The following is a 12,238-nucleotide window of genomic DNA, read 5'->3' on the forward strand; positions in this document are numbered from 1 at the left end:
AAGGAATTGAACCCAGGTCTTCATGCATGCTAGGCAAGCACACTACCACTAGGCCAAACTCCCGGCCCCAGTACTAGGATTTAAACTCAGAGTAGCATTGTACCACTTGAGTCACAGCACCACTTCCAGCTTTTTCTGTTTATGTGGTTCTGAGGACTCAAACCCAGGGATTCATGCATGCTAGGCATGCACTCTACCACTAAGCCATACTCCCAGCCCTGAATGGATTATTTTTAAATGATATTTTTATTGGAAGACATTTTGATAATGCTTTTATATGGTTTCCTATTTCTTTTTTAATGTGCAAAGCAATTTGAAGCTCAAGTTTCAGTGTACTTGGGTTTTGGTTTTTGGTTTTGGTTTTTGCCAGTCCTGGGGCTTGAACTGTGGACCTGGGCTTTGGTCCTGTGCTCATTCTTGCACAAGGCTAGTACTCTATCACTTGAGCCACATCCTTACTTCCAGCTTTTTCTGTGATTATTTGGCAATAAGATTCCCATGGACTTTCCTGCCTGGGCTGGCATCCAACCATGATCCTCAAATGTAAACTTCCTGAGTAGCTAGGATTGCAGCATGAGCCACCAGTGCCCAGCTTGGGTTTCTTTTTTTTTTCCGAATAGGAAAAGAGTTATTTTTTATTTTTTATCTACACGTGGTTGCATAAATGGGTTACAATTTAGCATGTCCATTTGTCTGTGCAGTGCACCTTGATCAGAGTCACCCTTCCAGCAGGCTCTTTCCCCTCTCCCCTAGGGAAAAGTATTAGTATTGTAGTAACTGCAAATGGCAAGGACGGCCTCAGCCCTTGCAAGAGACCCACTTGCCAGTGACTAGCCATGTCAGACAAATGTTCAGCTTTTATTCTGACACTTCTTGAAGAATTGGATTGAAACTATATATGTCCAGATAACACTCAGCAAAGTGCCCTTCTTGCATTTGTTTCGAGATATATTTGGAAGCAGGAGCGATGACCTTGGACTCAGCTGTGTTTCCACTTTAGGACTTCTCTCTGGGCCTACTGACTATTCCCCAATGTTGAAAATCCAACCAGTGGAAAACATTTGGTGCCACAAGTCCTCTGATAGCGCCCCCCCCCCCAGCAATATGTTACACCTCTAAAAGAAATGGTATATTTAGCCCACAAACTCCATATTAGCTTTCTAACTATGCATTTCAAAATACATTTAGGAACACATTTGCTCTTCATCAAAGTGACTTTTTGTAATCTAAATTGAGCTGTCTTTGCTTTTTATAATATTTTTGCCTCTAAGAAATAAAAAGAAACCAGCAATTAACCCTTTGCCTTTGTTTTTTGACATTCGATGTTTGGGTTGCAGCCAGTGTTCATGGTAGCTTGATGTAAGATCTAAAAGAAGACTTTGAAGGCCCTGACATCTATCCCCTTCTGAGGTTATTGCCACCTGTTCCGATGACAATAGAAAGCCTTCTGCTCCAACTCAGGCCTGATGCCAAAGTTAGCTTCCATGTGTGTCTACATTTAGCTTGTGTCATTAAAGTGATAGTCTCTCAATTGCTATTTTGCATATTTTGGAGGCTTAAGCAGTTCCATTTTTAATTGTCATGGTCATAGGATAAGACTTAGGCAGGCAACATTTTTGATAAGGCAGCTTTACTTTTTTTTTTTTTTTTTTTTGCCAGTCCTGGGGTTTGAACTCAGTGCCTGGGCACTGTCTCTGAACTTATTTTGCTCAAGGCTAGCACTCTACACTTGAGCCACAGGGCCACTTCTGGCTTTTCCTATTTATGTGGTACTGAGGAAATCAAACCCAGGGCTTCAAGCATGGTAGGCCATATTCCCTGCCCCCAGCAGCTTCACTTTTAAGCAAGCAAAAATTACAGTGTGAATATTATCTTGTATAGCATATTATCAGGGATACTAATATTTTTTATTTCTCTCGTTTCCTTTTTTTAATAGTGGGGTTTGAACTCAGCTTTATGCCTGGTAGGCAGGTGTGTGTGTGTGTGAGTGTGTGTGTGTGTGTGTGTATGCACGTGTGCATGCTCTCCAGTCTTAAGGCTTGAGTTCAGGACAGTGGCATTAACCCTGAGATTTTGTGCTTAGGGCTAGCTCCACTTCTAGTTTTTCATGGTTAATTAGACATAAGAGGCTCACAGACTTTCTTGCCTGGGCTGGCTTCAACCCGCTATCCTCAGATCTTAGTCTCCTAAGTAGCTCTGATTACAGCTATGCACCACCAGAGCCTGACTCCTTAGTTATTTTTGAAATACTAATTGAGGTGAGGATCTCTAGAACCTTTTGCCTTGACTGGCCCCACAACCCCCCCCTCCAAGTAGCTAGGATTACAGGCTTGAGCCACTACACCCCGCAGCAATTATAGAGATGACTGTGTTGTTAGCAACAGTCTCCAGAGTACACAGTGCCTTAATTCTTGATAAAATATTGTTACATACGTGAACACTCTTACCATATGGAAAAAAGAAACACATCGAACCATGACACTTTACCATGTCACCGAATTCCTTGTTGCTTGATCTAGTGCCAAGTATCATGTCACTGTCAGCCGCAAGAGAATGGGCTAGAACAGATAAACAACCGATTTTAAAACTTCCCAACTACGACTCTTCTATCAGGTGATAGAGTGATCTTAAGTTCTTAACTATTATAAATCATAGCATTATTTGTGGGGTCTGACATTTGCCGCTTTAAAGAAAAGCCAAAACAGGTTTTGCATGAGTGTCACTGTCCTGTGTGTACATTTCCACTCTTTTATTGGTGTTGAATTACAGCAATTGCTAAAGTCACCACACTGCCCTAATTAAGTAAATAAGCGTTCATAGTGCCCAGATGATTGATTTTATAGGTTGTGCAGTAACATTTACTTTTCCTGGCGTGAGCAACCCCTCCAACTGGGTAACTTTTGAACTGTGATTTTAAAGATATGGGGGAAAAATAGAGATGTGCTACAAAAAGTTCCTAAGATTTGTCATGCTTAAGGAAAGTTTTCATGAGGAAAACAATTGACAAAAAAGATAATTTTAAGTAATAGAAAAGTTAAATGTGAGCCAGGCATAGTGGCTCATGCCTGTAATCCTAGCTACTCAGGAAGCTGAAATCTGAGGATCACAGTTCAAAGCCAGCCCAGGCACTAAAGTCCATGAGACTCTTAGCTCCAGTTTATAGTAATGAGAACTGAATCCAGGCTTAGGCGGCAGTGAGTCATGCCTGTAATCTTAGCAACTGAGGAGGCTCAGATCTGAGGATCACAGTTCAAACCCAGCCTGGGCACCAAAGTGTTTTTTTTTTTTTTTTTTTTTTTTGCCAGTCCTGGGCTTGAGCTCAGGGCCTGAGCACTGTCCTTGGACTTTCTCAAGGCTAGAGCTTTACCGCTTGAGCCTCAGCACCATTTCTGGCTTTTATCTATGTATGTGGTACCGAGGAATCGAACCCGGGTCTTCATGCATGCTAGGCAAGCACTTTAACCACTAGGCCAAACTCCCGGCCCAAAGTGTGAGATTCTTAGCTCCAATTAACCACCAGAAAACTGGAAGTGGTGCTGTGGCTCAAGTGGTAGAGTCCTAGCCTTGAGCTGAAGAGCTCAGAGACAGTGCCCAGGCCCAGAATTCAAGCCCCATGACTGACCAGAAAAAAAGAATTGAACCCAGGGCCTTGCACTTGCTAAACAAGCTTTCTATCATCTAAGCCAGGCACCCAGCTCTTTTCCTTCTATTTCTGTTTGTCTGTTTTTTGACAGGAGCTCACTAACTTTGCCTCGAATGGCCTCATATTGAACGTTCCTCCTGCCTCCACCTTCCGAGTAGCTGAAATTATATGTATATATGATCATTATCAGCTGAAACGTTTTTGAAAGTATATTTCATTTTACTTTTGTGTGCCAGTCCTTGGGACTTGACCTCAGAGCCTGGATGGTGTCCTTGAGTTTTTTGTTCAACGTTAGCATTCTACCACTTGAGCCACAGCTCCACTTGCAACTTTTTGGCGGTTAATTAAAGCTAAGAGTATCACAGAGGTTCTTCCTGACCAGGCTGGCTTCCAGCTGTAGTTCTCACATCTCAGCCTCCAGAGGGGCTAGGATTAAAGGCGTGACCTATCAGCACCCAGCCTGAAAGTATATTTTCTGATCCTTCTACCAAAATTATATATTAATTCCATCCCCAGCATTGCAGTTAAATCACTCCATCAGTGTAAATAAGTGAAAACATTTATCAAGAGTAAGGATGACTTGTGGGTTTGTGTTTAATAAATTTGTTCGTTTCAGGGTCCCTTGCCTCTATCCAGTGCTGCTTATATTTTCAGCATTTTATTGTTCTGTTAAGTACTCAGAGCTTGAGAATGAGGGCCTCTCTATCATCCTTTCTGTGTCAGCAGTTCCCAGTAGCTGCAGAATAACATGGCACTGCACTCTCTTTATCTGTGTCTTACATATCATAATGTAGAATTTTGGTTTATCTAAATGTTTACTGTCTCATCTAATCAAGGCTCTTTGTCTAATTATATTCATATATATTACCTTGATCTTTCTGTTCCACAATCTAAATGTACTTATTTGAGGGACGTCTAGCATGTTTATTGAAATATTTTTTTGTATCATCTCAATTGTTTCTTTCTTTCTTTCTTATTTGCCAGTCCTGGGGCTGGAACTCAGGGCCTGAATACTGTTCTTGGGCATTCCTCAAGGTTAGTGCTCAATCATTTGAGCCACAGCACCACAATCCTCAGATCTCAGCCTCCTGAGTAGCTAGGAATATAGGTGTGAGCCACCATGCCTGGCTCCTGAGTTTATTTTAATTTTTTTTTTTTTGCCAGTCCTGGGCTTGAGCTCAGGGCCTGAGCACTGTCCTTGGACTCTTTCTCAAGGCTAGAGCTCTACCACTTGAGCCTCAGCACCACTTCTGGCTTTTTTCTATGTATGTGGTTCCGAGGAATCGAACCCGGGTCTCCATGCATGCTAGGCAAGCACTTTAACCACTAGGCCAAACTCCCGGCCCCTCCTGAGTTTATTTTAAAGCATTATTTAGAGCCAGGCGCTGTTGGCTCACGCCTGTAATCCTAGCTACTCAGGAGGCTGAGATCTGAGGACACAGGTTCAAACCCAGCCTGGGCACAAAAGGACCTCAGACTCTTATCTCCAGTTAACCTCTAGAAAATGGGAAATGGAGCTTTGCTGAAGGGTAGTGTAGAAGCCTTGAGCTGAAGAGCTCAGGGACAGTGCCCAGGCTGAGTTCAAGCCCCATGATCCACCAAAAAAAAAAAAAAGGCAACATTTAGAAATATTTATTAGAAATGTACAGGATCTGGGCACAGAAGCTCATGTCCATAATCCATAAGATTATGGATTGAAAGCTAGGCACTGGTGGCTCACGCCTGTAATCCTAGCTACTCTGGAGTGGAGGCTGAGATCTGAGGATCATGAGTCAAGGCCAGCCCAAGCATGAAGTCTGTGGACTCATCTCCAATTAATTGCCAGAAAACCAGAAGTGGTCCTGTGGATCAAGTTGTAGAGTGCTAGCCTTGAACTGAAGAGCTCAGGGGCAGAACCCCACAATGGACCCCCCACCCCCACCCAAAAAAATCATCATGTAACAAGATTCAGATATCAAAGAATATTGGGTTAAAAACTAATCCTCACTCCTCAGAAGTATTTCCAAATTTAAGCTTTGGCATATTTGGAATCTTTTTTCTAGGTTCTATAATTGTACATACAGCACATATAGTCTGCATTCTATTTTTTTTTTTTTTTGATCTTCAACTCTGGACATGAATGCTGTCCCTGAGCTCTTTAGCTCAGTTATCTCTCTACCACTTGAGCCACAGCTCCACTTCCAGTTTTCTGGTGATTAATTGTAACACACACACACACACACAGTATTTCCAGGCATGGTGGCTTCCTCCTGTAACTACTTATTCAAGAGGCAAAGGTCAAGAGGTAGTTCAAGGTATGAGCAGGACCTGGAGTAAACCAATAAAGCAGAAAGCTGGGTGTGGTGGCGCACACCCATCACCCTCACTTAGAAGATGAAGAGGTTGCTATTGTAGACTGGCCCAGGAAAACACTTGAGAACTATGTGAGAGAAAAAAAGAAAATTAAAACAAAAAGGGGTAGGGTGTGGTTCACGTGACAGAGTGCTGCTTAGCAAGCATGAGACCCAATACTGTGATAAAAAAAATAGTATGTGATGCTAAATCGGCTGCCAGGCCTTAAAAACCTCTTGTAAACCCTTTGTATTACTTTAGAGTTTTGTGGGGGTTTTTTTGTCTTTTTTTTTTTTGCCAGTCCTGGGCTTGAGCTCAGGGCCTGAGCACTGTCCTTGGCCTTTCTCAAGGCTAGAGCTCTACCACTTGAGCCTCAGCACCATTTCTGGCTTTTTTCTATGTATGTGGTACCAAGGAATTGAACCCGGGTCTTCATGCATGCTAGGTAAGCACTCTACCATTAGGCCAAACTCCAGACCCTAGAGTTGTTTTGTACAGATGTATCTGACCTGTGGAAACTCTTTCCCCTCCCCCTACCCCCTCCTCGTGGGACTTGAGCTTGGCCTAGGCACTGTCCCTGAGCAGTTCAGGTTAGCACTCTACTCCTTGAGCCATTAGTGCCACTTCTGGTTTTCTGGTGGATATAAGAGTCTCACTGACTTTTTGTGCATAGGCTGGTTTTGAACCACAATCTTCATATCTCAGCCTCCTGAGTAACTAGGATTGCAGGTGTGAGCCTTCCTGTGGGTTTTAAGTTTACATTTCAGCAGTGTAGAATGCACCTCAAATTGCTATACCTCCAGTGACCAGAACTCTTCTCATCTTGCAAAAGTGAAACAACAGCCATGGAATAACTAACGCCCACTTCCCTCTTCCAACCACCCTTCTCCTTTCTGTCCATATGAATGCAATTGCTGTGTATCGTTCTAACCAAGAGAATCGAGTGGTATTTGACTGACTGGCCTCAAGTGAGACCCTAGAACTTTGTCATCCATATCACCCATGCTTGAGGATTTGTCAGAATTTTCTTCCCACTTTGTTCCTTCTTCTGGCCAACTATATTTCATTGAATGGTTTATACCACATTTTGTTTATCCACTTGCAATTGACAGGCATTTGGGTTGCTCCCATCTTTAGCTACTGTGAAGAATGCTGTGGAGAAGCTTTTGTGTGAACATGTTTTCAGTCTCTTGGGTATGTAGTGGAATTACTGAGTCAAATGGTGACTCCATACTTAACTTTGTAAAGAACTGTGAACCTTTTAAAGTCCTTTTTGTTTTCCCACCAACAATGTGTGAATGTTCCAACTTCTGGGCATCACTGTCAACATTTCTTGTTGCCCTCTGTCTTATGTAGGCACTGTAGGTGGAAAGAAGCATCTCCTCATGGTTTTGTTAGGCATTTCCCTGAGAGCTAATAAGCTGCTGGTTTATGGGCCATTTCTGTATCCCTTGCTCGTTGTTTTAATTATTTGTCTTTAGTGTTGTACCCTAATAGTTTTTTTAAATCTTTATCAAACATATACTTTGCAATTTTTTTCCTGTTCTGGGTTTTCTTTTTATCCTTCCTTCCTTCCTCCCTCCTTCCTTTCCTTCTTCCTTTCCTTCTTCCTTCCTCCTTTCTTTCCTTCAGTACTAGTATTTGAACTCAAGCCTTGTGCTTGCTTAAGTAGGTGCCCTGCCACTCAACCCACACACATATCCAGCTCTCATTTTATACTTTTTTTTTTTTTTTTTTTGCCAGTCCTGGGGTTTGAACTCAGGGCTAGGCATTGTCCTTAGGCTTTCTTAAGGTTGGCACTCTACTACTTGAACCGCAGTGCCACTTCCAGCTATCTTGGGTTCTGATTATTTTTCAACTAAGTTTTCGTATCAGCTTGTTGCTTTACTCGCTTTGCTAATACTTTGTTTAGAAAGTGTTGCTTTAGCCGTAATCCTAACTCCTCAGGAGGCTGAGATCCGAGGATTGAGGTTCAAAGCCAGCCAGGCACTAAAGTCTATGAGACTCTTATCTCCAGTTAACCACCAGAAAACCGGAAATGGGGCTGTGGCTCCAGGGGTAGGGTGGTAACCTTGAGCTCAGGGACTGTACCCAGTCCCAGAGTTCAAGCCCCAGGATGAAAACAGACAAAGAAAGAAAAAAAAGTGTTGCTTCAAGCCAGGTACTAGTGACTCACCCCTGTAGTAGCTACTCCGGAGGCCAAGATTTAAGGATTAAGATACAAAGCCAACCCAGGCAGGGAGACCAAGAGACTTATCTCCAATAAACTACAAGAGTGGTAGAGCACTGGGGGATAGTGGGGGAGGGGAGCACCAGCCTTAAGCAAAAAGAACCTCAGAGACAGTGCTGGGTTCAAACCACAGGACTGGCCAAAAAAAAAAAAAAAGAGAAAGAAAGAAAAGAAAGAGAAAATTTTGCTTCAGCTTCCTCAGAGGTACTGGTTTGTAATTTTCTTTTGATAATGGAATTCGGTTTCCTACCTTTTGATTTTTTTGGGGGGGTAAGGGGGTCATGGGGCTTGAACTCTGGGCCTGGGCGCTGTCCCTGAGCTCCTCAGCTCAAGGCTACTGCCTCAGCCCCACTTCCTATTTTCTAGTGGTTAATTGGAGATAAGAGTCTCCCAGACTTTAGTGCCTGGGCTGGCTTTGAACTGTGATCCTTGGATCTCAGCCTCCTGAGTAGCTAGGATTACAGGTGTGAGCTACTGTGTCCAGCCCTTTTTTTTTTTTAATATGTGTTTTCTTTTTTGGTTCTGGGGATCAAACTCACAATGTTGCACTTGCTAGACAAGTGCTTTGCCACTGAACTACATCCCAGCCCAACATTTAATTTTTATTTGTTTCTTCTGAACACTAGTGATATGTAGTTATTATATTCTTACTCTTCTGTTCAGTTTTCAAGAGAATACCTGTTCTACATCTGACACTATTTTAGGCCCTGAGGGTCCTCTGTAGAAAGGCCCAAATGCCTGCTGCTATGGAGCTTTATCCTAGAGGATGAAGATATTAAATACGCAGGAAAAGTATCACTATATAAAAATTAACCTCTTGGCCAGGCATGGTGGCTCACATCTGTAATCCTAGCTATTCAGGAGGCTAAGATCTGAGAATCAAGGTTCAAAGCCAGCCTGGGCACAAAAGGACCTCAGACTCTTATCTCTAATTAACCTCTAAAAATGAGAAGTGGGGTTTGGCTCAAGGGTAGGGTGGTAGCCTTGAGCTGAAGAGCTCAGGGACAGTGCGCAGGCCCAGAGTTCAAGCCCCATGACCCACAAAAAAAAAAAATAAATAATAACCTCATGTTCTTTTAGAGGAGATGTTCAGAGAAAGTGTCTCTGCAAATGTGACATTAAACCAAGCTATAAGTGATAAGAAGGAACAAGCCATGGATAACACCTGGGATGAGCCTTCTAGACAGTGTCTGACTAGCGCAGAGGCTGCTCAGTTGGAAGAAGCGCTCAAGTCTAGTGCAGCCAAGGCAGAGTCAGGGAGAATCCATCCAAGATGACATGGGAGAAAGTGCAGAGTCCATACTCTGAAGGAATTAGAAGCTACAGTAAGGATGTTTTATTTTCTTCTTTAAGTCCTGAGAGACCTAGGCAGCTATTATGCAAGGGAGGTGCCATGATGTGATCTGGATGGTCCAAGAACACAGATTCTTAAGTAACAAGTGGACTGTGTAGGATTCTATAATGGAAATGGGGAGATGGCTGTGGCCAAGTGAGAGATCATGAGAGCTCAGGCCAGGACAATGGCAGTAAGAATGGAAATGCAGAGAGACGTGGAACATGTTTTGGAAGAAGTGTCGAGTAAGATGTTCTGCATAGGGGGGGAGCATTGAGGAGAGAGACCTTGTTCAGATGGCTTGAAGTGACTTCCAGATCTTGTCTCATATTGAGTTAGAAAAGGAGTAGCAGCTATAGGTTGGTAGGTCAAATGATGAGTTCTGTTTTAGTCTCTGTTAAGTTTCAAGTACCTATTAGGCATTCAAGAGGAGCTGTCAGATAGGAGTTACATTTAGAAATCTGAGAGACGTGTTCCAGGGAGAGGTCAGGACTAGAGATAGAGACAAAGGGAATCAGCTAGGTGCCAGAGGCTCTTGCCTGTAATCCTAGCTTCTCTGGAGGCTGAGGATTGGGGTTCAAAGCCAGCCCAAGCAGACAAATCCTCAGGGCTCTTACCTCTAATTGAGCAGGTAGAAATTGGGACTGCAGGCGTGACTTAATGAGTGGCAGTTCTAAGTGGAAAACATGAGCAAGAACTCAAGGCTTTAAAAAAAAAAAAAAAAAAAAGAACTAGGCTGGGAGTTTGACCTAGTGGTAGAGCGTTTGCCTAGCATGCATGAAGACCCCAGTTCGATTTCTCAGTACCACATCCATAGAAAAAGCCGGAAGTGGTGCTGTGGCTCACGTGGTAGAGCTCTAGCCTTGAGAAAACACAAGGACAGTGCTCAGGCCCTGAGCCCAAGCCCAGGACTAGCAAAAAAAAAAAAAAAAGGAAAGAAAGAAAAAGAAAAAAGAAAGAACTTTGAAGAGTTGGAGTTTATGAAACTGGTTCAGATTTGGATTGGCCTAGAAATGGAATCATTACTAAGTGGTAGGTCAGTGGAACCCAAAAAGAAAGTAGAAAAGGAAGTTGCATTGTACACCCAAGGGTTTGTTCTTCCTCTTATGTAGTACCAAAGTCACCCATTGGTGTTGCCATGAATAGAATGATCTAAGGATGGGTAGAAGCTGTTCAGGAATTGGATTTCACAGTTAACTCTGCTCTACTCTTTTATGATGTTTCTGCTTTTAACTTCTGGAGGCTCAGCTAGCTATTCAGTGCAAACCTTCCCAAGCCCTTTGACAGGAGCTTTGAGAATGGCTTAGCTTTGCTCCCGAAGCTAGACTTCAGACTCTTTTAAGAATATGGTAAGAATATCGTAAGGACTGGGTACTGGTGGCTGTAATCCTAGCTACTCAGGAGGCTGAGATTTAAGGTTGGCAGTTCAGAGCCACCCAGGGGAATGAAAGTCAGTGAGACCCTTATTTCCAGTTAACCACTAGAACACCAGAAATGGTGCTGTGGCTCAAATGGTAGAGCAGAGCACTAGCCTTTAGCTGATGAGCTCAGGGACAACACCCAGGCACAGAGTAGAAGCCCCATAATTACAAATAAAATAAAATAAAATGGTAAGGGAGGTGAAGCATTTTTCTTGGGCTTTCTCAAGGCTAGAGCTCACCACTTGAGTCACAGAACCACTTCCAGCTTTTTTCTGTGTATGTGGTACTGAGGAATCGAACCAAGATCTTCATGCATGCTAGGCAAGCACTCTACCACTAGGCCAAATTCCCAGCCCAAACTCAGTCTAACTTTCTATGTGCCTTTGTCCATGGTGCTTGCCCTCTAATTCAGAGTCCCAAAATATGAAATTAAGCTGATTTTTTTGTGTGGGTCATAGGACTTGAACATGGCCTGGATGCTATCCCTGAGCTCTTCAGCTCAAGGCTACCACCCTACCCTTGAGCCACAGCTGTCACTTCCCATTTTCTAGAGGTTAATTGGAAATAAAGAGTCTCAGGTCCTTTTGTGCCCAAGGCTGTCTTTGAACCTTGATCCTCAGATCTCAGCCTCCTGAGTAGCTAGGATTACAGGTATGAGTCACCAGGCCCGGCTAAACTAATCTTATCTCCAAAAAGTTCCAAATTTGGAGTGAATTTTGGTTTTTCTGGTACTTTGTGCTTCTAGGAGATAGGAGACTGAAGAAATGCGCTGCTTTGATTGAGATGGACATAATCCCAGGGGCCATCTTATGCACGTCCCTAGGAGAGCTTTAACCAGAGAATAGACAGAACAAAAGCAAATCTGCTCACAGATGGAAAATGCCTTCAAGTCTCCTGTTTGCTTCCTTCTAGAATAGTCCAGGAGAATCTGAAGGGATTTCTGTCCAGCAACCTAGAGCGAGGGTGAAGGTGACTTTTCTATCCTCTACTTAACTTTTCCAGTCTGATCTGGTCACTGGTTGAGTTGCCCCCAAGTTTGGGGGGAAAAAATCCCCCGAACATCCCAGCTGCTCAGTAGTTCCTGTACAATGATCTTTCCATCAGTCTACCCTGTTAGTGGGGCAAAAAAACCCAAACAAACCCACATCATCCCACTTTATATCCCACTTTATTGTTTTGTGTGTGACAGTTTGTAGGAGGCTACGAGCTACACTGAAGAGTCTGCCCCAGGTCCAGTGCCCATGCTGGCCAGCTCTCTCTGTCTAGATGCATCAGGAAGA

Source organism: Megascapheus bottae, chromosome 28 (genome assembly GCF_031878675.1).
Source record: "Megascapheus bottae isolate mThoBot1 chromosome 28, mThoBot2.hap1, whole genome shotgun sequence".
NCBI lineage: Eukaryota > Metazoa > Chordata > Mammalia > Rodentia > Geomyidae > Megascapheus > Megascapheus bottae.